General features: G+C 39.1%; 22 non-coding genes across 22 annotated transcripts; 11 read left to right on the top strand and 11 right to left on the bottom strand.

Moving 5' to 3' along the window:
• Positions 1-829: 829 nt before the first annotated feature.
• On the top strand, positions 830-901 carry TRNAQ-CUG (transfer RNA glutamine (anticodon CUG)). The gene has a single exon. It is a non-coding gene; the product is annotated as a tRNA-Gln (tRNA).
• Positions 902-1,814: 913 nt separating this feature from the next.
• Positions 1,815-1,886, bottom strand: TRNAQ-UUG (transfer RNA glutamine (anticodon UUG)). The gene has a single exon. It is a non-coding gene; the product is annotated as a tRNA-Gln (tRNA).
• Positions 1,887-2,145: 259 nt separating this feature from the next.
• Positions 2,146-2,217, top strand: TRNAQ-CUG (transfer RNA glutamine (anticodon CUG)). Its single transcript has one exon. It is a non-coding gene; the product is annotated as a tRNA-Gln (tRNA).
• An 881-nt stretch (positions 2,218-3,098) lies between these two features.
• TRNAQ-UUG (transfer RNA glutamine (anticodon UUG)) lies at positions 3,099-3,170 on the bottom strand. The gene has a single exon. It is a non-coding gene; the product is annotated as a tRNA-Gln (tRNA).
• A 2,380-nt stretch (positions 3,171-5,550) lies between these two features.
• TRNAQ-CUG (transfer RNA glutamine (anticodon CUG)) lies at positions 5,551-5,622 on the top strand. The gene has a single exon. It is a non-coding gene; the product is annotated as a tRNA-Gln (tRNA).
• A 913-nt stretch (positions 5,623-6,535) lies between these two features.
• On the bottom strand, positions 6,536-6,607 carry TRNAQ-UUG (transfer RNA glutamine (anticodon UUG)). The gene has a single exon. It is a non-coding gene; the product is annotated as a tRNA-Gln (tRNA).
• A 259-nt stretch (positions 6,608-6,866) lies between these two features.
• Positions 6,867-6,938, top strand: TRNAQ-CUG (transfer RNA glutamine (anticodon CUG)). Its single transcript has one exon. It is a non-coding gene; the product is annotated as a tRNA-Gln (tRNA).
• Positions 6,939-7,819: 881 nt separating this feature from the next.
• On the bottom strand, positions 7,820-7,891 carry TRNAQ-UUG (transfer RNA glutamine (anticodon UUG)). The gene has a single exon. It is a non-coding gene; the product is annotated as a tRNA-Gln (tRNA).
• A 2,352-nt stretch (positions 7,892-10,243) lies between these two features.
• Positions 10,244-10,315, top strand: TRNAQ-CUG (transfer RNA glutamine (anticodon CUG)). Its single transcript has one exon. It is a non-coding gene; the product is annotated as a tRNA-Gln (tRNA).
• Positions 10,316-11,228: 913 nt separating this feature from the next.
• Positions 11,229-11,300, bottom strand: TRNAQ-UUG (transfer RNA glutamine (anticodon UUG)). The gene has a single exon. It is a non-coding gene; the product is annotated as a tRNA-Gln (tRNA).
• Positions 11,301-11,559: 259 nt separating this feature from the next.
• Positions 11,560-11,631, top strand: TRNAQ-CUG (transfer RNA glutamine (anticodon CUG)). The gene has a single exon. It is a non-coding gene; the product is annotated as a tRNA-Gln (tRNA).
• A 3,316-nt stretch (positions 11,632-14,947) lies between these two features.
• Positions 14,948-15,019, top strand: TRNAQ-CUG (transfer RNA glutamine (anticodon CUG)). The gene has a single exon. It is a non-coding gene; the product is annotated as a tRNA-Gln (tRNA).
• A 913-nt stretch (positions 15,020-15,932) lies between these two features.
• TRNAQ-UUG (transfer RNA glutamine (anticodon UUG)) lies at positions 15,933-16,004 on the bottom strand. Its single transcript has one exon. It is a non-coding gene; the product is annotated as a tRNA-Gln (tRNA).
• Positions 16,005-16,263: 259 nt separating this feature from the next.
• TRNAQ-CUG (transfer RNA glutamine (anticodon CUG)) lies at positions 16,264-16,335 on the top strand. The gene has a single exon. It is a non-coding gene; the product is annotated as a tRNA-Gln (tRNA).
• Positions 16,336-17,216: 881 nt separating this feature from the next.
• On the bottom strand, positions 17,217-17,288 carry TRNAQ-UUG (transfer RNA glutamine (anticodon UUG)). The gene has a single exon. It is a non-coding gene; the product is annotated as a tRNA-Gln (tRNA).
• Positions 17,289-19,640: 2,352 nt separating this feature from the next.
• TRNAQ-CUG (transfer RNA glutamine (anticodon CUG)) lies at positions 19,641-19,712 on the top strand. Its single transcript has one exon. It is a non-coding gene; the product is annotated as a tRNA-Gln (tRNA).
• A 913-nt stretch (positions 19,713-20,625) lies between these two features.
• Positions 20,626-20,697, bottom strand: TRNAQ-UUG (transfer RNA glutamine (anticodon UUG)). Its single transcript has one exon. It is a non-coding gene; the product is annotated as a tRNA-Gln (tRNA).
• Positions 20,698-20,956: 259 nt separating this feature from the next.
• On the top strand, positions 20,957-21,028 carry TRNAQ-CUG (transfer RNA glutamine (anticodon CUG)). The gene has a single exon. It is a non-coding gene; the product is annotated as a tRNA-Gln (tRNA).
• An 881-nt stretch (positions 21,029-21,909) lies between these two features.
• On the bottom strand, positions 21,910-21,981 carry TRNAQ-UUG (transfer RNA glutamine (anticodon UUG)). Its single transcript has one exon. It is a non-coding gene; the product is annotated as a tRNA-Gln (tRNA).
• Positions 21,982-25,346: 3,365 nt separating this feature from the next.
• Positions 25,347-25,418, bottom strand: TRNAQ-UUG (transfer RNA glutamine (anticodon UUG)). Its single transcript has one exon. It is a non-coding gene; the product is annotated as a tRNA-Gln (tRNA).
• A 259-nt stretch (positions 25,419-25,677) lies between these two features.
• TRNAQ-CUG (transfer RNA glutamine (anticodon CUG)) lies at positions 25,678-25,749 on the top strand. Its single transcript has one exon. It is a non-coding gene; the product is annotated as a tRNA-Gln (tRNA).
• Positions 25,750-26,630: 881 nt separating this feature from the next.
• Positions 26,631-26,702, bottom strand: TRNAQ-UUG (transfer RNA glutamine (anticodon UUG)). Its single transcript has one exon. It is a non-coding gene; the product is annotated as a tRNA-Gln (tRNA).
• Positions 26,703-27,603: the final 901 nt, after the last annotated feature.

Below are 27,603 nucleotides of genomic sequence, written 5' to 3'. Positions count from 1 at the left end.
GGAACATTTTGTTCATTTATTAGGGAGTTGTGAAAATGGCAAAATCAAATTGCCATTACTGACACAGACCAGCTGCCGCTGTCCGGACATTTCGTCGAAAGACATTTCGTCGAAAGACATTTGGTCGACGTAATTTGGTCGAAAGCCAAATGGTCGATTTTTTTATTTATTTATATATATATTTTTTAGGTTGTAGTTTACGGAAAAAAAGGGGTTTTTAGAAAAAAAGGGGGTTGGGGGGACCCCCCAAACCCCCCCCCCAAAAAAAATGTGAAAATAAAAAACAAAGCAATTCGACCATTTGGTTTTCGACCAAATGGTTTCGACCAATTGTCCTGTCGACACATTTTTTTCGACGAAATGTCTGGCAACCCAGCTGCCGACTGTTGCTATTGACAGGAGTTCCAGGTGTATAAACTGAGGAGATCACCAGTTCAATTACCTGTGAACGCATTTTGAAGCTCATTCACAACTAGTTCATGCCCGTTCTCTCCATTTTGGCTTTCTGGCTGGCCGAGGGGCCCTTCAGTAATGTTCTTTGCTAACCATTACACCATGGGCCCCTTGCTGGTGCAACCTGACAGAGTTGTAACAGAAATGAGAATCGAGATCTCATGCATCATTTTAACAAACTCATATTCCTAGCCCACGGATATTATGCAAATGTGGAACTGTTTAGTTGGTTGTTGCGCAATAGCAAACTCTTTGCTTTACAGCTCATTTGGATAGGATTCTTCCTCTGGAGGCATAAGATAAAAGAATATTGCATACATTCTCTAAAAGGCTCTTTTTTTGCTGCAATGACGTTCATCATGTCACTAAGTATGTAGGTTCCATGGTGTAATGGTTAGCACTCTGGACTCTGAATCCAGCGATCCGAGTTCAAATCTCGGTGGGACCTTGGGAATTACTGTGTTTGTTTTCCTCTCAGTGTCTTGTTTTAATAGCAATGACGCTGCTGTGTCACCCACTTTCATAGCATTATTCCCTGGGTGCATTTGAAAAAAGAAAGATTTTCCATGGATGACGCTCTTTAGCCACAATGAAACCCACCACTTTCTGTGGTGTGAAAGACCCATGGTGTAATGGTAGCACCCTGGAGGTTGAATCCAATAATTTGCATTCAAATCTCTGTAAGAGTTTACCATCAGTCAAACCTTTCACTTATGGTTTATTGTGGATGTCTTCTTTGAAGAAAGGTATGATCCAACTAAAGTAAGTACATTCACGAATGGGCCCTTGGTCGGTACAAACAGTATTTATACACCTCAGGCCTTTTGTGAATTAAGAAAAGTGTGTTCTTCGTTCTATTTTTCATCTCAAACTGATACCTTCATTTTACAAACATGTAAAGGCTGTTAAGACGCTTGATTAATATCATTGATTCTGAATGTGGTCGCTTTTCATAGGATTAACCCTTTAACAATTTTGAAAGAGAATGGCGATACAATAGAGCTGCTTTTCCCAAAATGGTATTATTAATGTTGTTGCTGCATCTTCAAGTAAAAAGAGAATCCATTGGGTCACAGATTGAGCATGTTTCTTAACATTGAGTTAAGTTTGAAAATTTCAAATCTTTTATGTATGTTTCCGATGCAGATCTGCCCATCGACTCAGAATGACCTCACTGTTCATACATTTAAAAAAAATGCATAAAGGTTAAGGTGCTAGGCACAAAAGTGGATTTTTATGAAAAGTTATGCCAGAGAGTGAGAGCGAAAATGAATACCCTACACCACTAACCTTATGAATATTACTATCTTTGGCCTATAATTTAAGACAACAAGGAGACAAAGTGTGTTAGAGCAAGAGAGAGGTTCCACCGAGACTTGAACTCAGATCGCTGGATTCAAAGTCCAAAGTGCTAACCATTACACCATGGAACCCTTGTTGAGCAGAGCTTCATAAGGGCAATGAGAATATAGGGCACAGTCAAGATTTTTACTGACCTATAGTAACCGTTTACTGATATTATATCGAAGCAGCACTGTTGCTGTTGGATGCTGTGCAATCGCAAAGTATTGGCTTCATGTCTCATTTGGATCAAATTCTTCCTCTGGAGTCTAATGATATAGGAATATTACATATTTTCTCTGATGTGCTCTGTTTTTCCAGAATGAAGTGCATCATGCTACTGAATATGTGGGTTCCATGGTGTAATGGTTAGCACTCTGGACTCTGAATCCAGCGATCCGAGTTCAAGTCTCGGTGGGACCTTGGGGCTGCTTCTCTTTTAGAGTTGCCTTTCATTTGCAGATAGATATAACAGCAATAGCTTTGCTTTACAGCCCACTTTGATGGCAGTCTTCTTTGACCAAAGAATATTAATAGTTTCTGGGGATGACTCTCTTTTGCCACAAAGAAACTGCCCACTCTCATATCTCCAAAGCTCCAAGGTATAATGGCTATTAAACTGGCTTTTGATCTCAGCGATTTGCATTGAAAGCCCAGGAGGCCCCTAAAATCAGTTGAATTGTTTCCTGATAATTTAGAGTTTATTTCTTCTTTCGAGAAAGGTGTGATCCAAATAAAGTAAGTACATTTAAACAAGGGCACTTGATCAGTAAATGCACTACTTTCTAGAACTCATAACTCTTGTAAGTTATAAAAAGTTTGCTCTCCATACAGTTTGTCAACTCAAAGAATTACATTTTTTACACATTTAATAAGACCATCAAATTGCTTGAAACATAGGAATGATTGTGAAAGTGAATATGATTCACCAAAATAATTGTATAACATTTTTTAATGTTAATAAAATAGGGCTTTTTCCAATCTTTTCACATCAATGTTGTTTCTGCATGTTCCAGTGAGCAGAGAATCTACTGCACATAGTGTGTACATTTTTCTTTTCATAGAGTTAAGGTTGGACATTATTCATCTGTGGAAAATGTTTCTGAGAGATATCTGGGTGCCCACTCTGATTGACCTTAGGGATTGTACATTAACGATATGTAGTTGCATCACTGTATTGGTATCAGGCACCAAAGTGCATTTAAATGTAATGTCGTGCAGAGAGAGTCGACTGAACTTCTGAATATTAACTCTGTTGAATTGTAATTTGAGAAATTAGAAAATGGAGTGTAAGAGCAAGATAACGGTCCCACCGAGACTTGAACTCGGATCGTTGGATTCAAAGTCCGAAGTGCTAACCATTACACCATGGAACCCTTGCAAGATGCACCTGAGAGCGTTGAATCAGAAATGGCAATATAGAGCACATTTACAATTTTTACAGATTCATAGTCCCAATTGACTGATATCATACAAACACAGCGATGTTGTCGATTGACGTTGTGCTATAGCAATCTCTGTGCTTTATAGAGCATGTAGATCAAATTCTTCCTCTTGAGGCATATGATTAAGCAATATTAAATATTGTTTCTGACTGCCTCTGTTTTGGCATAATGAAGTTCAGCATTTGCGGAAGTATTTAGGTTCCATGGTCTAATGGTTAGTAGGCTGGACTCTGAATTTAGTAATCTGACATGTTATAGCTATATTTTGTTTTCCTTTGGGTGTATTGTCATTTTATGCACATAGATTTCCTAGCAGTGGCTGTGATGAATAGTTCAATTTGATAGCAGCTTCCTTTTGAGAATTTGAAAAAAAAAGAATTAAATAGTCTCTCTGGATGACTCTGCTTTGATTTCTATGTGCACATCCCTTTTGCGTTTCAGAGGGATTGACCAACATACACAACAGTGCTTGGAAGACCTCTTCCTCCCTCATGGCATGTAAAGCTAACCTCTCTCCTACCGTGTGTTTTTTTACTTTTTAACTTCCCCTTCCGAGTCATGATCATGTAACTGAATTTACATTTTTAGATTTTAACTGCAGTAGTTGCTTGTTTTTCATTTTTATTTTTTGTGTACGCATACATCCCTTTTTGTGGGGAGGGGGGAGTGATGTCTGTTTACTTATATTAGCTAATATAGGTCATTTTATGTCCGCTTACAATATGTGTCAGGATTTTTTATGTCGTTTCCAATCAATGTCTAATATCAAGTGGTTTGCAGCAGTCATACAAAGGCACGTAACACCCCCAAAACACCTACATAAGTTAGAAATACTCCGGAAGAGTACTCAGTTTATGAAAAGGCGGTGAATCCCAAATAGAACTGTAAATGTAAGCTAGCAAGCAGACTGTGCACCCCTGTTTGGAACTATGACCTGTGTGTTGCCCTCTATTAACAGAACAATGTAACTGCAGCCCATGTCACATAAAATAGAAAGTAGAGATTATGCAAATTAACTCCCAGAAGAGCCTGGTGTCACCCCAAAAGGTGTCAAGCTTTTCACACCAAGAAACATCCACACATAGATCCCTGCGAACCTCAAAAACGTACAGGAAACCCTGTCCAGCGCTTTGCTCCCAGAGGAGATAAGGTTGAAAAACCACCCTATGTTAAAAGTGTCCATAATCCATGCCAGCTGCCCTGTCTATAGAACCTGGCCGTTCGTGGCCATTCGGGGCCTAGGGGCATGAGTGGAAGGGTTTAACCTGCCTGGGTTCTTGGGCATGGTTTCATCATGCCTCAGTTTACAATGGCACTCTGCCACTTTGTCAGGCTTTAAAGAAGCCTGACTCCTGCAGAGCAAAAGATCTGATTATTTCCTTACATGTTTTGTACGTAAGAATGCGGATGGTGCTCTGAGCCTCCTATGGTGGTTATTAAGCATGGTATACATACCATAGCATGTAACTGTGCCTACAAATGGAACATTTTGTTCATTTATTAGGGAGTTGTGAAAATGGCAAAATCAAATTGCCATTACTGACACAGACCAGCTGCCGCTGTCCGGACATTTCGTCGAAAGACATTTCGTCGAAAGACATTTGGTCGACGTAATTTGGTCGAAAGCCAAATGGTCGATTTTTTTATTTATTTATATATATATATTTTAGGTTGTAGTTTACGGAAAAAAAGGGGTTTTTAGAAAAAAAGGGGGTTGGGGGGACCCCCCAAACCCCCCCCCAAAAAAAAAATGTGAAAATAAAAAACAAAGCAATTCGACCATTTGGTTTTCGACCAAATGGTTTCGACCAATTGTCCTGTCGACAAATTTTTTTCGACGAAATGTCTGGCAACCCAGCTGCCGACTGTTGCTATTGACAGGAGTTCCAGGTGTATAAACTGAGGAGATCACCAGTTCAATTACCTGTGAACGCATTTTGAAGCTCATTCACAACCAGTTCATGCCCGTTCTCTCCATTTTGGCTTTCTGGCTGGCCGAGGGGCCCTTCAGTAATGTTCTTTGCTAACCATTACACCATGGGCCCCTTGCTGGTGCAACCTGACAGAGTTGTAACAGAAATGAGAATCGAGATCTCATGCATCATTTTAACAAACTCATATTCCTAGCCCACGGATATTATGCAAATGTGGAACTGTTTAGTTGGTTGTTGCGCAATAGCAAACTCTTTGCTTTACAGCTCATTTGGATAGGATTCTTCCTCTGGAGGCATAAGATAAAAGAATATTGCATACATTCTCTAAAAGGCTCTTTTTTTGCTGCAATGACGTTCATCATGTCACTAAGTATGTAGGTTCCATGGTGTAATGGTTAGCACTCTGGACTCTGAATCCAGCGATCCGAGTTCAAATCTCGGTGGGACCTTGGGAATTACTGTGTTTGTTTTCCTCTCAGTGTCTTGTTTTAATAGCAATGACGCTGCTGTGTCGCCCACTTTCATAGCATTATTCCCTGGGTGCATTTGAAAAAAGAAAGATTTTCCATGGATGACGCTCTTTAGCCACAATGAAACCCACCACTTTCTGTGGTGTGAAAGACCCATGGTGTAATGGTAGCACCCTGGAGGTTGAATCCAATAATTTGCATTCAAATCTCTGTAAGAGTTTACCATCAGTCAAACCTTTCCCTTATGGTTTATTGTGGATGTCTTCTTTGAAGAAAGGTATGATCCAACTAAAGTAAGTACATTCACGAATGGGCCCTTGGTCGGTACAAACAGTATTTATACACCTCAGGCCTTTTGTGAATTAAGAAAAGTGTGTTCTTCGTTCTATTTTTCATCTCAAACTGATACCTTTATTTTACAAACATGTAAAGGCTGTTAAGACGCTTGATTAATATCATTGATTCTGAATGTGGTCGCTTTTCATAGGATTAACCCTTTAACAATTTTGAAAGAGAATGGCGATACAATAGAGCTGCTTTTCCCAAAATGGTATTATTAATGTTGTTGCTGCATCTTCAAGTAAAAAGAGAATCCATTGGGTCACAGATTGAGCATGTTTCTTAACATTGAGTTAAGTTTGAAAATTTCAAATCTTTTATGTATGTTTCCGATGCAGATCTGCCCATCGACTCAGAATGACCTCACTGTTCATACATTTAAAAAAAATGCATAAAGGTTAAGGTGCTAGGCACAAAAGTGGATTTTTATGAAAAGTTATGCCAGAGAGTGAGAGCGAAAATGAATACCCTACACCACTAACCTTATGAATATTACTATCTTTGGCCTATAATTTAAGACAACAAGGAGACAAAGTGTGTTAGAGCAAGAGAGAGGTTCCACCGAGACTTGAACTCGGATCGCTGGATTCAAAGTCCAAAGTGCTAACCATTACACCATGGAACCCTTGTTGAGCAGAGCTTCATAAGGGCAATGAGAATATAGGGCACAGTCAAGATTTTTACTGACCTATAGTAACCGTTTACTGATATTATATCGAAGCAGCACTGTTGCTGTTGGATGCTGTGCAATCGCAAAGTATTGGCTTCATGTCTCATTTGGATCAAATTCTTCCTCTGGAGTCTAATGATATAGGAATATTACATATTTTCTCTGATGTGCTCTGTTTTTCCAGAATGAAGTGCATCATGCTACTGAATATGTGGGTTCCATGGTGTAATGGTTAGCACTCTGGACTCTGAATCCAGCGATGCGAGTTCAAGTCTCGGTGGGACCTTGGGGCTGCTTCTCTTTTAGAGTTGCCTTTCATTTGCAGATAGATATAACAGCAATAGCTTTGCTTTACAGCCCACTTTGATGGCAGTCTTCTTTGACCAAAGAATATTAATAGTTTCTGGGGATGACTCTCTTTTGCCACAAAGAAACTGCCCACTCTCATATCTCCAAAGCTCCAAGGTATAATGGCTATTAAACTGGCTTTTGATCTCAGCGATTTGCATTGAAAGCCCAGGAGGCCCCTAAAATCAGTTGAATTGTTTCCTGATAATTTAGAGTTTATTTCTTCTTTCGAGAAAGGTGTGATCCAAATAAAGTAAGTACATTTAAACAATGGCACTTGATCAGTAAATGCACTACTTTCTAGAACTCATAACTCTTGTAAGTTATAAAAAGTTTGCTCTCCATACAGTTTGTCAACTCAAAGAATTACATTTTTTACACATTTAATAAGACCATCAAATTGCTTGAAACATAGGAATGATTGTGAAAGTGAATATGATTCACCAAAATAATTGTATAACATTTTTTAATGTTAATAAAATAGGGCTTTTTCAAATCTTTTCACATCAATGTTGTTTCTGCATGTTCCAGTGAGCAGAGAATCTACTGCACATAGTGTGTACATTTTTCTTTTCATAGAGTTAAGGTTGGACATTATTCATCTGTGGAAAATGTTTCTGAGAGATATCTGGGTGCCCACTCTGATTGACCTTAGGGATTGTACATTAACGATATGTAGTTGCATCACTGTATTGGTATCAGGCACCAAAGTGCATTTAAATGTAATGTCGTGCAGAGAGAGTCGACTGAACTTCTGAATATTAACTCTGTTGAATTGTAATTTGAGAAATTAGAAAATGGAGTGTAAGAGCAAGATAACGGTTCCACCGAGACTTGAACTCGGATCGTTGGATTCAAAGTCCGAAGTGCTAACCATTACACCATGGAACCCTTGCAAGATGCACCTGAGAGCGTTGAATCAGAAATGGCAATATAGAGCACATTTACAATTTTTACAGATTCATAGTCCCAATTGACTGATATCATACAAACACAGCGATGTTGTCGATTGACGTTGTGCTATAGCAATCTCTGTGCTTTATAGAGCATGTAGATCAAATTCTTCCTCTTGAGGCATATGATTAAGCAATATTAAATATTGTTTCTGACTGCCTCTGTTTTGGCATAATGAAGTTCAGCATTTGCGGAAGTATTTAGGTTCCATGGTCTAATGGTTAGTAGGCTGGACTCTGAATTTAGTAATCTGACATGTTATAGCTATATTTTGTTTTCCTTTGGGTGTATTGTCATTTTATGCACATAGATTTCCTAGCAGTGGCTGTGATGAATAGTTCAATTTGATAGCAGCTTCCTTTTGAGAATTTGAAAAAAAAAGAATTAAATAGTCTCTCTGGATGACTCTGCTTTGATTTCTATGTGCACATCCCTTTTGCGTTTCAGAGGGATTGACCAACATACACAACAGTGCTTGGAGGACCTCTTCCTCCCTCATGGCATGTAAAGCTAACCTCTCTCCTACCGTGTGTTTTTTTACTTTTTAACTTCCCCTTCCGAGTCATGATCATGTAACTGAATTTACATTTTTAGATTTTAACTGCAGTAGTTGCTCGTTTTTCATTTTTATTTTTTGTGTACGCATACATCCCTTTTTGTGGGGAGGGGGGAGTGATGTCTGTTTACTTATATTAGCTAATATAGGTCATTTTATGTCCGCTTACAATATGTGTCAGGATTTTTTATGTCGTTTCCAATCAATGTCTAATATCAAGTGGTTTGCAGCAGTCATACAAAGGCACGTAACACCCCCAAAACACCTACATAAGTTAGAAATACTCCGGAAGAGTACTCAGTTTACGAAAAGGCGGTGAATCCCAAATAGAACTGTAAATGCAAGCTAGCAAGCAGACTGTGCACCCCTGTTTGGAACTATGACCTGTGTGTTGCCCTCTATTAACAGAACAATGTAACTGCAGCCCATGTCACATAAAATAGAAAGTAGAGATTATGCAAATTAACACCCAGAAGAGCCTGGTGTCACCCCAAAAGGTGTCATGCTTTTCACACCAAGAAACATCCACACATAGATCCCTGCGAACCTCAAAAACGTACAGGAAACCCTGTCCAGCGCTTTGCTCCCAGAGGAGATAAGGTTGAAAAACCACCCTATGTTAAAAGTGTCCATAATCCATGCCAGCTGCCCTGTCTGGGGCCTAGGGGCATGAGTGGAAGGGTTTAACCTGCCTGGGTTCTTGGGCATGGTTTCATCATGCCTCAGTTTACAATGGCACTCTGCCACTTTGTCAGGCTTTAAAGAAGCCTGACTCCTGCAGAGCAAAAGATCTGATTATTTCCTTACATGTTTTGTACGTAAGAATGCGGATGGTGCTCTGAGCCTCCTATGGTGGTTATTAAGCATGGTATACATACCATAGCATGTAACTGTGCCTACAAATGGAACATTTTGTTCATTTATTAGGGAGTTGTGAAAATGGCAAAATCAAATTGCCATTACTGACACAGACCAGCTGCCGCTGTCCGGACATTTCGTCGAAAGACATTTCGTCGAAAGACATTTGGTCGACGTAATTTGGTCGAAAGCCAAATGGTCGATTTTTTTATTTATTTATATATATATTTTTTAGGTTGTAGTTTACGGAAAAAAAGGGGTTTTTAGAAAAAAAGGGGGTTGGGGGGACCCCCCAAACTCCCCCCCAAAAAAAAATGTGAAAATAAAAAACAAAGCAATTCGACCATTTGGTTTTCGACCAAATGGTTTCGACCAATTGTCCTGTCGACAAATTTTTTTCGACGAAATGTCTGGCAACCCAGCTGCCGACTGTTGCTATTGACAGGAGTTCCAGGTGTATAAACTGAGGAGATCACCAGTTCAATTACCTGTGAACGCATTTTGAAGCTCATTCACAACCAGTTCATGCCCGTTCTCTCCATTTTGGCTTTCTGGCTGGCCGAGGGGCCCTTCAGTAATGTTCTTTGCTAACCATTACACCATGGGCCCCTTGCTGGTGCAACCTGACAGAGTTGTAACAGAAATGAGAATCGAGATCTCATGCATCATTTTAACAAACTCATATTCCTAGCCCACGGATATTATGCAAATGTGGAACTGTTTAGTTGGTTGTTGCGCAATAGCAAACTCTTTGCTTTACAGCTCATTTGGATAGGATTCTTCCTCTGGAGGCATAAGATAAAAGAATATTGCATACATTCTCTAAAAGGCTCTTTTTTTGCTGCAATGACGTTCATCATGTCACTAAGTATGTAGGTTCCATGGTGTAATGGTTAGCACTCTGGACTCTGAATCCAGCGATCCGAGTTCAAATCTCGGTGGGACCTTGGGAATTACTGTGTTTGTTTTCCTCTCAGTGTCTTGTTTTAATAGCAATGACGCTGCTGTGTCGCCCACTTTCATAGCATTATTCCCTGGGTGCATTTGAAAAAAGAAAGATTTTCCATGGATGACGCTCTTTAGCCACAATGAAACCCACCACTTTCTGTGGTGTGAAAGACCCATGGTGTAATGGTAGCACCCTGGAGGTTGAATCCAATAATTTGCATTCAAATCTCTGTAAGAGTTTACCATCAGTCAAACCTTTCCCTTATGGTTTATTGTGGATGTCTTCTTTGAAGAAAGGTATGATCCAACTAAAGTAAGTACATTCACGAATGGGCCCTTGGTCGGTACAAACAGTATTTATACACCTCAGGCCTTTTGTGAATTAAGAAAAGTGTGTTCTTCGTTCTATTTTTCATCTCAAACTGATACCTTTATTTTACAAACATGTAAAGGCTGTTAAGACGCTTGATTAATATCATTGATTCTGAATGTGGTCGCTTTTCATAGGATTAACCCTTTAACAATTTTGAAAGAGAATGGCGATACAATAGAGCTGCTTTTCCCAAAATGGTATTATTAATGTTGTTGCTGCATCTTCAAGTAAAAAGAGAATCCATTGGGTCACAGATTGAGCATGTTTCTTAACATTGAGTTAAGTTTGAAAATTTCAAATCTTTTATGTATGTTTCCGATGCAGATCTGCCCATCGACTCAGAATGACCTCACTGTTCATACATTTAAAAAAAATGCATAAAGGTTAAGGTGCTAGGCACAAAAGTGGATTTTTATGAAAAGTTATGCCAGAGAGTGAGAGCGAAAATGAATACCCTACACCACTAACCTTATGAATATTACTATCTTTGGCCTATAATTTAAGACAACAAGGAGACAAAGTGTGTTAGAGCAAGAGAGAGGTTCCACCGAGACTTGAACTCGGATCGCTGGATTCAAAGTCCAAAGTGCTAACCATTACACCATGGAACCCTTGTTGAGCAGAGCTTCATAAGGGCAATGAGAATATAGGGCACAGTCAAGATTTTTACTGACCTATAGTAACCGTTTACTGATATTATATCGAAGCAGCACTGTTGCTGTTGGATGCTGTGCAATCGCAAAGTATTGGCTTCATGTCTCATTTGGATCAAATTCTTCCTCTGGAGTCTAATGATATAGGAATATTACATATTTTCTCTGATGTGCTCTGTTTTTCCAGAATGAAGTGCATCATGCTACTGAATATGTGGGTTCCATGGTGTAATGGTTAGCACTCTGGACTCTGAATCCAGCGATGCGAGTTCAAGTCTCGGTGGGACCTTGGGGCTGCTTCTCTTTTAGAGTTGCCTTTCATTTGCAGATAGATATAACAGCAATAGCTTTGCTTTACAGCCCACTTTGATGGCAGTCTTCTTTGACCAAAGAATATTAATAGTTTCTGGGGATGACTCTCTTTTGCCACAAAGAAACTGCCCACTCTCATATCTCCAAAGCTCCAAGGTATAATGGCTATTAAACTGGCTTTTGATCTCAGCGATTTGCATTGAAAGCCCAGGAGGCCCCTAAAATCAGTTGAATTGTTTCCTGATAATTTAGAGTTTATTTCTTCTTTCGAGAAAGGTGTGATCCAAATAAAGTAAGTACATTTAAACAATGGCACTTGATCAGTAAATGCACTACTTTCTAGAACTCATAACTCTTGTAAGTTATAAAAAGTTTGCTCTCCATACAGTTTGTCAACTCAAAGAATTACATTTTTTACACATTTAATAAGACCATCAAATTGCTTGAAACATAGGAATGATTGTGAAAGTGAATATGATTCACCAAAATAATTGTATAACATTTTTTAATGTTAATAAAATAGGGCTTTTTCCAATCTTTTCACATCAATGTTGTTTCTGCATGTTCCAGTGAGCAGAGAATCTACTGCACATAGTGTGTACATTTTTCTTTTCATAGAGTTAAGGTTGGACATTATTCATCTGTGGAAAATGTTTCTGAGAGATATCTGGGTGCCCACTCTGATTGACCTTAGGGATTGTACATTAACGATATGTAGTTGCATCACTGTATTGGTATCAGGCACCAAAGTGCATTTAAATGTAATGTCGTGCAGAGAGAGTCGACTGAACTTCTGAATATTAACTCTGTTGAATTGTAATTTGAGAAATTAGAAAATGGAGTGTAAGAGCAAGATAACGGTCCCACCCAGACTTGAACTCGGATCGTTGGATTCAAAGTCCGAAGTGCTAAACATTACACCATGGAACCCTTGCAAGATGCACCTGAGAGCGTTGAATCAGAAATGGCAATATAGAGCACATTTACAATTTTTACAGATTCATAGTCCCAATTGACTGATATCATACAAACACAGCGATGTTGTCGATTGACGTTGTGCTATAGCAATCTCTGTGCTTTGTAGAGCATGTAGATCAAATTCTTCCTCTTGAGGCATATGATTAAGCAATATTAAATATTGTTTCTGACTGCCTCTGTTTTGGCATAATGAAGTTCAGCATTTGCGGAAGTATTTAGGTTCCATGGTCTAATGGTTATTAGGCTGGACTCTGAATTTAGTAATCTGACATGTTATAGCTATATTTTGTTTTCCTTTGGGTGTATTGTCATTTTATGCACATAGATTTCCTAGCAGTGGCTGTGATGAATAGTTCAATTTGATAGCAGCTTCCTTTTGAGAATTTGAAAAAAAAAGAATTAAATAGTCTCTCTGGATGACTCTGCTTTGATTTCTATGTGCACATCCCTTTTGCGTTTCAGAGGGATTGACCAACATACACAACAGTGCTTGGAAGACCTCTTCCTCCCTCATGGCATGTAAAGCTAACCTCTCTCCTACCGTGTGTTTTTTTACTTTTTAACTTCCCCTTCCGAGTCATGATCATGTAACTGAATTTACATTTTTAGATTTTAACTGCAGTAGTTGCTTGTTTTTCATTTTTATTTTTTGTGTACGCATACATCCCTTTTTGTGGGGAGGGGGGAGTGATGTCTGTTTACTTATATTAGCTAATATAGGTCATTTTATGTCCGCTTACAATATGTGTCAGGATTTTTTATGTCGTTTCCAATCAATGTCTAATATCAAGTGGTTTGCAGCAGTCATACAAAGGCACGTAACACCCCCAAAACACCTACATAAGTTAGAAATACTCCGGAAGAGTACTCAGTTCATGAAAAGGCGGTGAATCCCAAATAGAACTGTAAATGTAAGCTAGCAAGCAGACTGTGGACCCCTGTTTGGAACTATGACCTGTGTGTTGCCCTCTATTAACAGAACAATGTAACTGCAGCCCATGTCACATAAAATAGAAAGTAGAGATTATGCAAATTAACTCCCAGAAGAGCCTGGTGTCACCCCAAAAGGTGTCATGCTTTTCACACCAAGAAACATCCACACATAGATCCCTGCGAACCTCAAAAACGTACAGGAAACCCTGTCCAGCGCTTTGCTCCCAGAGGAGATAAGGTTGAAAAACCACCCTATGTTAAAAGTGTCCATAATCCATGCCAGCTGCCCTGTCTATAGAACCTGGCCGTTCGTGGCCATTCGGGGCCTAGGGGCATGAGTGGAAGGGTTTAACCTGCCTGGGTTCTTGGGCATGGTTTCATCATGCCTCAGTTTACAATGGCACTCTGCCACTTTGTCAGGCTTTAAAGAAGCCTGACTCCTGCAGAGCAAAAGATCTGATTATTTCCTTACATGTTTTGTACGTAAGAATGCGGATGGTGCTCTGAGCCTCCTATGGTGGTTATTAAGCATGGTATACATACCATAGTATGTAACTGTGCCTACAAATGGAACATTTTGTTCATTTATTAGGGAGTTGTGAAAATGGCAAAATCAAATTGCCATTACTGACACAGACCAGCTGCCGCTGTCCGGACATTTGGTCGAAAGACATTTGGTCGACGTAATTTGGTCGAAAGCCAAATGGTCGATTTTTTTATTTATTTATATATATATTTTTTAGGTTGTAGTTTACGGAAAAAAAGGGGTTTTTAGAAAAAAAGGGGGTTGGGGGGACCCCCCAAACCCCCCCCCAAAAAAAATGTGAAAATAAAAAACAAAGCAATTCGACCATTTGGTTTTCGACCAAATGGTTTCGACCAATTGTCCTGTCGACAAATTTTTTTCGACGAAATGTCTGGCAACCCAGCTGCCGACTGTTGCTATTGACAGGAGTTCCAGGTGTATAAACTGAGGAGATCACCAGTTCAATTACCTGTGAACGCATTTTGAAGCTCATTCACAACCAGTTCATGCCCGTTCTCTCCATTTTGGCTTTCTGGCTGGCCGAGGGGCCCTTCAGTAATGTTCTTTGCTAACCATTACACCATGGGCCCCTTGCTGGTGCAACCTGACAGAGTTGTAACAGAAATGAGAATCGAGATCTCATGCATCATTTTAACAAACTCATATTCCTAGCCCACGGATATTATGCAAATGTGGAACTGTTTAGTTGGTTGTTGCGCAATAGCAAACTCTTTGCTTTACAGCTCATTTGGATAGGATTCTTCCTCTGGAGGCATAAGATAAAAGAATATTGCATACATTCTCTAAAAGGCTCTTTTTTTGCTGCAATGACGTTCATCATGTCACTAAGTATGTAGGTTCCATGGTGTAATGGTTAGCACTCTGGACTCTGAATCCAATGATCCGAGTTCAAATCTCGGTGGGACCTTGGGAATTACTGTGTTTGTTTTCCTCTCAGTGTCTTGTTTTAATAGCAATGACGCTGCTGTGTCGCCCACTTTCATAGCATTATTCCCTGGGTGCATTTGAAAAAAGAAAGATTTTCCATGGATGACGCTCTTTAGCCACAATGAAACCCACCACTTTCTGTGGTGTGAAAGACCCATGGTGTAATGGTAGCACCCTGGAGGTTGAATCCAATAATTTGCATTCAAATCTCTGTAAGAGTTTACCATCAGTCAAACCTTTCCCTTATGGTTTATTGTGGATGTCTTCTTTGAAGAAAGGTATGATCCAACTAAAGTAAGTACATTCACGAATGGGCCCTTGGTCGGTACAAACAGTATTTATACACCTCAGGCCTTTTGTGAATTAAGAAAAGTGTGTTCTTCGTTCTATTTTTCATCTCAAACTGATACCTTTATTTTACAAACATGTAAAGGCTGTTAAGACGCTTGATTAATATAATTGATTCTGAATGTGGTCGCTTTTCATAGGATTAACCCTTTAACAATTTTGAAAGAGAATGGCGATACAATAGAGCTGCTTTTCCCAAAATGGTATTATTAATGTTGTTGCTGCATCTTCAAGTAAAAAGAGAATCCATTGGGTCACAGATTGAGCATGTTTCTTAACATTGAGTTAAGTTTGAAAATTTCAAATCTTTTATGTATGTTTCCGATGCAGATCTGCCCATCGACTCAGAATGACCTCACTGTTCATACATTTAAAAAAAATGCATAAAGGTTAAGGTGCTAGGCACAAAAGTGGATTTTTATGAAAAGTTATGCCAGAGAGTGAGAGCGAAAATGAATACCCTACACCACTAACCTTATGAATATTACTATCTTTGGCCTATAATTGAAGACAACAAGGAGACAAAGTGTGTTAGAGCAAGAGAGAGGTTCCACCGAGACTTGAACTCGGATCGCTGGATTCAAAGTCCAAAGTGCTAACCATTACACCATGGAACCCTTGTTGAGCAGAGTTTCATAAGGGCAATGAGAATATAGGGCACAGTCAAGATTTTTACTGACCTATAGTAACCGTTTACTGATATTATATCGAAGCAGCACTGTTGCTGTTGGATGCTGTGCAATCGCAAAGTATTGGCTTCATGTCTCATTTGGATCAAATTCTTCCTCTGGAGTCTAATGATATAGGAATATTACATATTTTCTCTGATGTGCTCTGTTTTTCCAGAATGAAGTGCATCATGCTACTGAATATGTGGGTTCCATGGTGTAATGGTTAGCACTCTGGACTCTGAATCCAGCGATGCGAGTTCAAGTCTCGGTGGGACCTTGGGGCTGCTTCTCTTTTAGAGTTGCCTTTCATTTGCAGATAGATATAACAGCAATAGCTTTGCTTTACAGCCCACTTTGATGGCAGTCTTCTTTGACCAAAGAATATTAATAGTTTCTGGGGATGACTCTCTTTTGCCACAAAGAAACTGCCCACTCTCATATCTCCAAAGCTCCAAGGTATAATGGCTATTAAACTGGCTTTTGATCTCAGCGATTTGCATTGAAAGCCCAGGAGGCCCCTAAAATCAGTTGAATTGTTTCCTGATAATTTAGAGTTTATTTCTTCTTTCGAGAAAGGTGTGATCCAAATAAAGTAAGTACATTTAAACAATGGCACTTGATCAGTAAATGCACTACTTTCTAGAACTCATAACTCTTGTAAGTTATAAAAAGTTTGCTCTCCATACAGTTTGTCAACTCAAAGAATTACATTTTTTACACATTTAATAAGACCATCAAATTGCTTGAAACATAGGAATGATTGTGAAAGTGAATATGATTCACCAAAATAATTGTATAACATTTTTTAATGTTAATAAAATAGGGCTTTTTCCAATCTTTTCACATCAATGTTGTTTCTGCATGTTCCAGTGAGCAGAGAATCTACTGCACATAGTGTGTACATTTTTCTTTTCATAGAGTTAAGGTTGGACATTATTCATCTGTGGAAAATGTTTCTGAGAGATATCTGGGTGCCCACTCTGATTGACCTTAGGGATTGTACATTAACGATTTGTAGTTGCATCACTGTATTGGTATCAGGCACCAAAGTGCATTTAAATGTAATGTCGTGCAGAGAGAGTCGACTGAACTTCTGAATATTAACTCTGTTGAATTGTAATTTGAGAAATTAGAAAATGGAGTGTAAGAGCTAGATAACGGTCCCACCGAGACTTGAACTCGGATCGTTGGATTCAAAGTCCGAAGTGCTAACCATTACACCATGGAACCCTTGCAAAATGCACCTGAGAGCGTTGAATCAGAAATGGCAATATAGAGCACATTTACAATTTTTACAGATTCATAGTCCCAATTGACTGATATCATACAAACACAGCGATGTTGTCGATTGACGTTGTGCTATAGCAATCTCTGTGCTTTATAGAGCATGTAGATCAAATTCTTCCTCTTGAGGCATATGATTAAGCAATATTAAATATTGTTTCTGACTGCCTCTGTTTTGGCATAATGAAGTTCAGCATTTGCGGAAGTATTTAGGTTCCATGGTCTAATGGTTAGTAGGCTGGACTCTGAATTTAGTAATCTGACATGTTATAGCTATATTTTGTTTTCCTTTGGGTGTATTGTCATTTTATGCACATAGATTTCCTAGCAGTGGCTGTGATGAATAGTTCAATTTGATAGCAGCTTCCTTTTGAGAATTTGAAAAAAAAAGAATTAAATAGTCTCTCTGGATGACTCTGCTTTGATTTCTATGTGCACATCCCTTTTGCGTTTCAGAGGGATTGACCAACATACACAACAGTGCTTGGAGGACCTCTTCCTCCCTCATGGCATGTAAAGCTAACCTCTCTCCTACCGTGTGTTTTTTTACTTTTTAACTTCCCCTTCCGAGTCATGATCATGTAACTGAATTTACATTTTTAGATTTTAACTGCAGTAGTTGCTCGTTTTTCATTTTTATTTTTTGTGTACGCATACATCCCTTTTTGTGGGGAGGGGGGAGTGATGTCTGTTTACTTATATTAGCTAATATAGGTCATTTTATGTCCGCTTACAATATGTGTCAGGATTTTTTATGTCGTTTCCAATCAATGTCTAATATCAAGTGGTTTGCAGCAGTCATACAAAGGCACGTAACACCCCCAAAACACCTACATAAGTTAGAAATACTCCGGAAGAGTACTCAGTTTATGAAAAGGCGGTGAATCCCAAATAGAACTGTAAATGTAAGCTAGCAAGCAGACTGTGCACCCCTGTTTGGAACTATGACCTGTGTGTTGCCCTCTATTAACAGAACAATGTAACTGCAGCCCATGTCACATAAAATAGAAAGTAGAGATTATGCAAATTAACTCCCAGAAGAGCCTGGTGTCACCCCAAAAGGTGTCATGCTTTTCACACCAAGAAACATCCACACATAGATCCCTGCGAACCTCAAAAACGTACAGGAAACCCTGTCCAGCGCTTTGCTCCCAGAGGAGATAAGGTTGAAAAACCACCCTATGTTAAAAGTGTCCATAATCCATGCCAGCTGCCCTGTCTGGGGCCTAGGGGCATGAGTGGAAGGGTTTAACCTGCCTGGGTTCTTGGGCATGGTTTCATCATGCCTCAGTTTACAATGGCACTCTGCCACTTTGTCAGGCTTTAAAGAAGCCTGACTCCTGCAGAGCAAAAGATCTGATTATTTCCTTACATGTGTTGTACGTAAGAATGCGGATGGTGCTCTGAGCCTCCTATGGTGGTTATTAAGCATGGTATACATACCATAGCATGTAACTGTGCCTACAAATGGAACATTTTGTTCATTTATTAGGGAGTTGTGAAAATGGCAAAATCAAATTGCCATTACTGACACAGACCAGCTGCCGCTGTCCGGACATTTCGTCGAAAGACATTTCGTCGAAAGACATTTGGTCGACGTAATTTGGTCGAAAGCCAAATGGTCGATTTTTTTATTTATTTATATATATATTTTTTAGGTTGTAGTTTACGGAAAAAAAGGGGTTTTTAGAAAAAAAGGGGGTTGGGGGGACCCCCCAAACTCCCCCCCAAAAAAAAATGTGAAAATAAAAAACAAAGCAATTCGACCATTTGGTTTTCGACCAAATGGTTTCGACCAATTGTCCTGTCGACAAATTTTTTTCGACGAAATGTCTGGCAACCCAGCTGCCGACTGTTGCTATTGACAGGAGTTCCAGGTGTATAAACTGAGGAGATCACCAGTTCAATTACCTGTGAACGCATTTTGAAGCTCATTCACAACCAGTTCATGCCCGTTCTCTCCATTTTGGCTTTCTGGCTGGCCGAGGGGCCCTTCAGTAATGTTCTTTGCTAACCATTACACCATGGGCCCCTTGCTGGTGCAACCTGACAGAGTTGTAACAGAAATGAGAATCGAGATCTCATGCATCATTTTAACAAACTCATATTCCTAGCCCACGGATATTATGCAAATGTGGAACTGTTTAGTTGGTTGTTGCGCAATAGCAAACTCTTTGCTTTACAGCTCATTTGGATAGGATTCTTCCTCTGGAGGCATAAGATAAAAGAATATTGCATACATTCTCTAAAAGGCTCTTTTTTTGCTGCAATGACGTTCATCATGTCACTAAGTATGTAGGTTCCATGGTGTAATGGTTAGCACTCTGGACTCTGAATCCAGCGATCCGAGTTCAAATCTCGGTGGGACCTTGGGAATTACTGTGTTTGTTTTCCTCTCAGTGTCTTGTTTTAATAGCAATGACGCTGCTGTGTCGCCCACTTTCATAGCATTATTCCCTGGGTGCATTTGAAAAAAGAAAGATTTTCCATGGATGACGCTCTTTAGCCACAATGAAACCCACCACTTTCTGTGGTGTGAAAGACCCATGGTGTAATGGTAGCACCCTGGAGGTTGAATCCAATAATTTGCATTCAAATCTCTGTAAGAGTTTACCATCAGTCAAACCTTTCCCTTATGGTTTATTGTGGATGTCTTCTTTGAAGAAAGGTATGATCCAACTAAAGTAAGTACATTCACGAATGGGCCCTTGGTCGGTACAAACAGTATTTATACACCTCAGGCCTTTTGTGAATTAAGAAAAGTGTGTTCTTCGTTCTATTTTTCATCTCAAACTGATACCTTTATTTTACAAACATGTAAAGGCTGTTAAGACGCTTGATTAATATCATTGATTCTGAATGTGGTCGCTTTTCATAGGATTAACCCTTTAACAATTTTGAAAGAGAATGGCGATACAATAGAGCTGCTTTTCCCAAAATGGTATTATTAATGTTGTTGCTGCATCTTCAAGTAAAAAGAGAATCCATTGGGTCACAGATTGAGCATGTTTCTTAACATTGAGTTAAGTTTGAAAATTTCAAATCTTTTATGTATGTTTCCGATGCAGATCTGCCCATCGACTCAGAATGACCTCACTGTTCATACATTTAAAAAAAATGCATAAAGGTTAAGGTGCTAGGCACAAAAGTGGATTTTTATGAAAAGTTATGCCAGAGAGTGAGAGCGAAAATGAATACCCTACACCACTAACCTTATGAATATTACTATCTTTGGCCTATAATTTAAGACAACAAGGAGACAAAGTGTGTTAGAGCAAGAGAGAGGTTCCACCGAGACTTGAACTCGGATCGCTGGATTCAAAGTCCAAAGTGCTAACCATTACACCATGGAACCCTTGTTGAGCAGAGCTTCATAAGGGCAATGAGAATATAGGGCACAGTCAAGATTTTTACTGACCTATAGTAACCGTTTACTGATATTATATCGAAGCAGCACTGTTGCTGTTGGATGCTGTGCAATCGCAAAGTATTGGCTTCATGTCTCATTTGGATCAAATTCTTCCTCTGGAGTCTAATGATATAGGAATATTACATATTTTCTCTGATGTGCTCTGTTTTTCCAGAATGAAGTGCATCATGCTACTGAATATGTGGGTTCCATGGTGTAATGGTTAGCACTCTGGACTCTGAATCCAGCGATGCGAGTTCAAGTCTCGGTGGGACCTTGGGGCTGCTTCTCTTTTAGAGTTGCCTTTCATTTGCAGATAGATATAACAGCAATAGCTTTGCTTTACAGCCCACTTTGATGGCAGTCTTCTTTGACCAAAGAATATTAATAGTTTCTGGGGATGACTCTCTTTTGCCACAAAGAAACTGCCCACTCTCATATCTCCAAAGCTCCAAGGTATAATGGCTATTAAACTGGCTTTTGATCTCAGCGATTTGCATTGAAAGCCCAGGAGGCCCCTAAAATCAGTTGAATTGTTTCCTGATAATTTAGAGTTTATTTCTTCTTTCGAGAAAGGTGTGATCCAAATAAAGTAAGTACATTTAAACAATGGCACTTGATCAGTAAATGCACTACTTTCTAGAACTCATAACTCTTGTAAGTTATAAAAAGTTTGCTCTCCATACAGTTTGTCAACTCAAAGAATTACATTTTTTACACATTTAATAAGACCATCAAATTGCTTGAAACATAGGAATGATTGTGAAAGTGAATATGATTCACCAAAATAATTGTATAACATTTTTTAATGTTAATAAAATAGGGCTTTTTCCAATCTTTTCACATCAATGTTGTTTCTGCATGTTCCAGTGAGCAGAGAATCTACTGCACATAGTGTGTACATTTTTCTTTTCATAGAGTTAAGGTTGGACATTATTCATCTGTGGAAAATGTTTCTGAGAGATATCTGGGTGCCCACTCTGATTGACCTTAGGGATTGTACATTAACGATATGTAGTTGCATCACTGTATTGGTATCAGGCACCAAAGTGCATTTAAATGTAATGTCGTGCAGAGAGAGTCGACTGAACTTCTGAATATTAACTCTGTTGAATTGTAATTTGAGAAATTAGAAAATGGAGTGTAAGAGCAAGATAACGGTCCCACCGAGACTTGAACTCGGATCGTTGGATTCAAAGTCCGAAGTGCTAACCATTACACCATGGAACCCTTGCAAGATGCACCTGAGAGCGTTGAATCAGAAATGGCAATATAGAGCACATTTACAATTTTTACAGATTCATAGTCCCAATTGACTGATATCATACAAACACAGCGATGTTGTCGATTGACGTTGTGCTATAGCAATCTCTGTGCTTTGTAGAGCATGTAGATCAAATTCTTCCTCTTGAGGCATATGATTAAGCAATATTAAATATTGTTTCTGACTGCCTCTGTTTTGGCATAATGAAGTTCAGCATTTGCGGAAGTATTTAGGTTCCATGGTCTAATGGTTAGTAGGCTGGACTCTGAATTTAGTAATCTGACATGTTATAGCTATATTTTGTTTTCCTTTGGGTGTATTGTCATTTTATGCACATAGATTTCCTAGCAGTGGCTGTGATGAATAGTTCAATTTGATAGCAGCTTCCTTTTGAGAATTTGAAAAAAAAAAGAATTAAATAGTCTCTCTGGATGACTCTGCTTTGATTTCTATGTGCACATCCCTTTTGCGTTTCAGAGGGATTGACCAACATACACAACAGTGCTTGGAAGACCTCTTCCTCCCTCATGGCATGTAAAGCTAACCTCTCTCCTACCGTGTGTTTTTTTACTTTTTAACTTCCCCTTCCGAGTCATGATCATGTAACTGAATTTACATTTTTAGATTTTAACTGCAGTAGTTGCTTGTTTTTCATTTTTATTTTTTGTGTACGCATACATCCCTTTTTGTGGGGAGGGGGGAGTGATGTCTGTTTACTTATATTAGCTAATATAGGTCATTTTATGTCCGCTTACAATATGTGTCAGGATTTTTTATGTCGTTTCCAATCAATGTCTAATATCAAGTGGTTTGCAGCAGTCATACAAAGGCACGTAACACCCCCAAAACACCTACATAAGTTAGAAATACTCCGGAAGAGTACTCAGTTTATGAAAAGGCGGTGAATCCCAAATAGAACTGTAAATGTAAGCTAGCAAGCAGACTGTGCACCCCTGTTTGGAACTATGACCTGTGTGTTGCCCTCTATTAACAGAACAATGTAACTGCAGCCCATGTCACATAAAATAGAAAGTAGAGATTATGCAAATTAACTCCCAGAAGAGCCTGGTGTCACCCCAAAAGGTGTCATGCTTTTCACACCAAGAAACATCCACACATAGATCCCTGCGAACCTCAAAAACGTACAGGAAACCCTGTCCAGCGCTTTGCTCCCAGAGGAGATAAGGTTGAAAAACCACCCTATGTTAAAAGTGTCCATAATCCATGCCAGCTGCCCTGTCTATAGAACCTGGCCGTTCGTGGCCATTCGGGGCCTAGGGGCATGAGTGGAAGGGTTTAACCTGCCTGGGTTCTTGGGCATGGTTTCATCATGCCTCAGTTTACAATGGCACTCTGCCACTTTGTCAGGCTTTAAAGAAGCCTGACTCCTGCAGAGCAAAAGATCTGATTATTTCCTTACATGTTTTGTACGTAAGAATGCGGATGGTGCTCTGAGCCTCCTATGGTGGTTATTAAGCATGGTATACATACCATAGCATGTAACTGTGCCTACAAATGGAACATTTTGTTCATTTATTAGGGAGTTGTGAAAATGGCAAAATCAAATTGCCATTACTGACACAGACCAGCTGCCGCTGTCCGGACATTTCGTCGAAAGACATTTCGTCGAAAGACATTTGGTCGACGTAATTTGGTCGAAAGCCAAATGGTCGATTTTTTTATTTATTTATATATATATTTTTTAGGTTGTAGTTTACGGAAAAAAAGGGGTTTTTAGAAAAAAAGGGGGTTGGGGGGACCCCCCAAACCCCCCCCCCAAAAAAAATGTGAAAATAAAAAACAAAGCAATTCGACCATTTGGTTTTCGACCAAATGGTTTCGACCAATTGTCCTGTCGACAAATTTTTTTCGACGAAATGTCTGGCAACCCAGCTGCCGACTGTTGCTATTGACAGGAGTTCCAGGTGTATAAACTGAGGAGATCACCAGTTCAATTACCTGTGAACGCATTTTGAAGCTCATTCACAACCAGTTCATGCCCGTTCTCTCCATTTTGGCTTTCTGGCTGGCCGAGGGGCCCTTCAGTAATGTTCTTTGCTAACCATTACACCATGGGCCCCTTGCTGGTGCAACCTGACAGAGTTGTAACAGAAATGAGAATCGAGATCTCATGCATCATTTTAACAAACTCATATTCCTAGCCCACGGATATTATGCAAATGTGGAACTGTTTAGTTGGTTGTTGCGCAATAGCAAACTCTTTGCTTTACAACTCATTTGGATAGGATTCTTCCTCTGGAGGCATAAGATAAAAGAATATTGCATACATTCTCTAAAAGGCTCTTTTTTTGCTGCAATGACGTTCATCATGTCACTAAGTATGTAGGTTCCATGGTGTAATGGTTAGCACTCTGGACTCTAAATCCAGCGATCCGAGTTCAAATCTCGGTGGGACCTTGGGAATTACTGTGTTTGTTTTCCTCTCAGTGTCTTGTTTTAATAGCAATGACGCTGCTGTGTCGCCCACTTTCATAGCATTATTCCCTGGGTGCATTTGAAAAAAGAAAGATTTTCCATGGATGACGCTCTTTAGCCACAATGAAACCCACCACTTTCTGTGGTGTGAAAGACCCATGGTGTAATGGTAGCACCCTGGAGGTTGAATCCAATAATTTGCATTCAAATCTCTGTAAGAGTTTACCATCAGTCAAACCTTTCCCTTATGGTTTATTGTGGATGTCTTCTTTGAAGAAAGGTATGATCCAACTAAAGTAAGTACATTCACGAATGGGCCCTTGGTCGGTACAAACAGTATTTATACACCTCAGGCCTTTTGTGAATTAAGAAAAGTGTGTTCTTCGTTCTATTTTTCATCTCAAACTGATACCTTCATTTTACAAACATGTAAAGGCTGTTAAGACGCTTGATTAATATCATTGATTCTGAATGTGGTCGCTTTTCATATGATTAACCCTTTAACAATTTTGAAAGAGAATGGCGATACAATAGAGCTGCTTTTCCCAAAATGGTATTATTAATGTTGTTGCTGCATCTTCAAGTAAAAAGAGAATCCATTGGGTCACAGATTGAGCATGTTTCTTAACATTGAGTTAAGTTTGAAAATTCCAAATCTTTTATGTATGTTTCCGATGCAGATCTGCCCATCGACTCAGAATGACCTCACTGATCATACATTTAAAAAAAATGCATAAAGGTTAAGGTGCTAGGCACAAAAGTGGATTTTTATGAAAAGTTATGCCAGAGAGTGAGAGCGAAAATGAATACCCTACACCACTAACCTTATGAATATTACTATCTTTGGCCTATAATTTAAGACAACAAGGAGACGAAGTGTGTTAGAGCAAGAGAGAGGTTCCACCGAGACTTGAAGTCGGATCGCTGGATTCAAAGTCCAAAGTGCTAACCATTACACCATGGAACCCTTGTTGAGCAGAGCTTCATAAGGGCAATGAGAATATAGGGCACAGTCAAGATTTTTACTGACCTATAGTAACCGTTTACTGATATTATATCGAAGCAGCACTGTTGCTGTTGGATGCTGTGCAATCGCAAAGTATTGGCTTCATGTCTCATTTGGATCAAATTCTTCCTCTGGAGTCTAATGATATAGGAATATTACATATTTTCTCTGATGTGCTCTGTTTTTCCAGAATGAAGTGCATCATGCTATTGAATATGTGGGTTCCATGGTGTAATGGTTAGCACTCTGGACTCTGAATCCAGCGATGCGAGTTCAAGTCTCGGTGGGACCTTGGGGCTGCTTCTCTTTTAGAGTTGCCTTTCATTTGCAGATAGATATAACAGCAATAGCTTTGCTTTACAGCCCACTTTGATGGCAGTCTTCTTTGACCAAAGAATATTAATAGTTTCTGGGGATGACTCTCTTTTGCCACAAAGAAACTGCCCACTCTCATATCTCCAAAGCTCTAAGGTATAATGGCTATTAAACTGGCTTTTGATCTCAGCGATTTGCATTGAAAGCCCAGGAGGCCCCTAAAATCAGTTGAATTGTTTCCTGATAATTTAGAGTTTATTTCTTCTTTCGAGAAAGGTGTGATCCAAATAAAGTAAGTACATTTAAACAAGGGCACTTGATCAGTAAATGCACTACTTTCTAGAACTCATAACTCTTGTAAGTTATAAAAAGTTTGCTCTCCATACAGTTTGTCAACTCAAAGAATTACATTTTTTACACATTTAATAAGACCATCAAATTGCTTGAAACATAGGAATGATTGTGAAAGTGAATATGATTCACCAATATAATTGTATAACATTTTTTAATGTTAATAAAATAGGGCTTTTTCCAATCTTTTCACATCAATGTTGTTTCTACATGTTCCAGTGAGCAGAGAATCTACTGCACATAGTGTGTACATTTTTCTTTTCATAGAGTTAAGGTTGGACATTATTCATCTGTGGAAAATGTTTCTGAGAGATATCTGGGTGCCCACTCTGATTGACCTTAGGGATTGTACATTAACGATATGTAGTTGCATCACTGTATTGGTATCAGGCACCAAAGTGCATTTAAATGTAATGTCGTGCAGAGAGAGTCGACTGAACTTCTGAATATTAACTCTGTTGAATTGTAATTTGAGAAATTAGAAAATGGAGTGTAAGAGCAAGATAACGGTCCCACCGAGACTTGAACTCGGATCGTTGGATTCAAAGTCCGAAGTGCTAACCATTACACCATGGAACCCTTGCAAGATGCACCTGAGAGCGTTGAATCAGAAATGGCAATATAGAGCACATTTACAATTTTTACAGATTCATAGTCCCAATTGACTGATATCATACAAACACAGCGATGTTGTCGATTGACGTTGTGCTATAGCAATCTCTGTGCTTTATAGAGCATGTAGATCAAATTCTTCCTCTTGAGGCATATGATTAAGCAATATTAAATATTGTTTCTGACTGCCTCTGTTTTGGCATAATGAAGTTCAGCATTTGCGGAAGTATTTAGGTTCCATGGTCTAATGGTTAGTAGGCTGGACTCTGAATTTAGTAATCTGACATGTTATAGCTATATTTTGTTTTCCTTTGGGTGTATTGTCATTTTATGCACATAGATTTCCTAGCAGTGGCTGTGATGAATAGTTCAATTTGATAGCAGCTTCCTTTTGAGAATTTGAAAAAAAAAGAATTAAATAGTCTCTCTGGATGACTCTGCTTTGATTTCTATGTGCACATCCCTTTTGCGTTTCAGAGGGATTGACCAACATACACAACAGTGCTTGGAAGACCTCTTCCTCCCTCATGGCATGTAAAGCTAACCTCTCTCCTACCGTGTGTTTTTTTACTTTTTAACTTCCCCTTCCGAGTCATGATCATGTAACTGAATTAACATTTTTAGATTTTAACTGCAGTAGTTGCTTGTTTTTCATTTTTATTTTTTGTGTACGCATACATCCCTTTTTGTGGGGAGGGGGGAGTGATGTCTGTTTACTTATATTAGCTAATATAGGTCATTTTATGTCCGCTTACAATATGTGTCAGGATTTTTTATGTCGTTTCCAATCAATGTCTAATATCAAGTGGTTTGCAGCAGTCATACAAAGGCACGTAACACCCCCAAAACACCTACATAAGTTAGAAAT

Source organism: Ambystoma mexicanum, chromosome 5p (assembly GCF_040938575.1).
Source record: "Ambystoma mexicanum isolate Mex_15411 chromosome 5p, UKY_AmexF1_1, whole genome shotgun sequence".
Classification (NCBI taxonomy): domain Eukaryota; kingdom Metazoa; phylum Chordata; class Amphibia; order Caudata; family Ambystomatidae; genus Ambystoma; species Ambystoma mexicanum.
The sequence above is the reverse complement of the archived record's forward strand: the minus strand, read 5'-3'. Positions and strand labels throughout refer to the sequence as shown.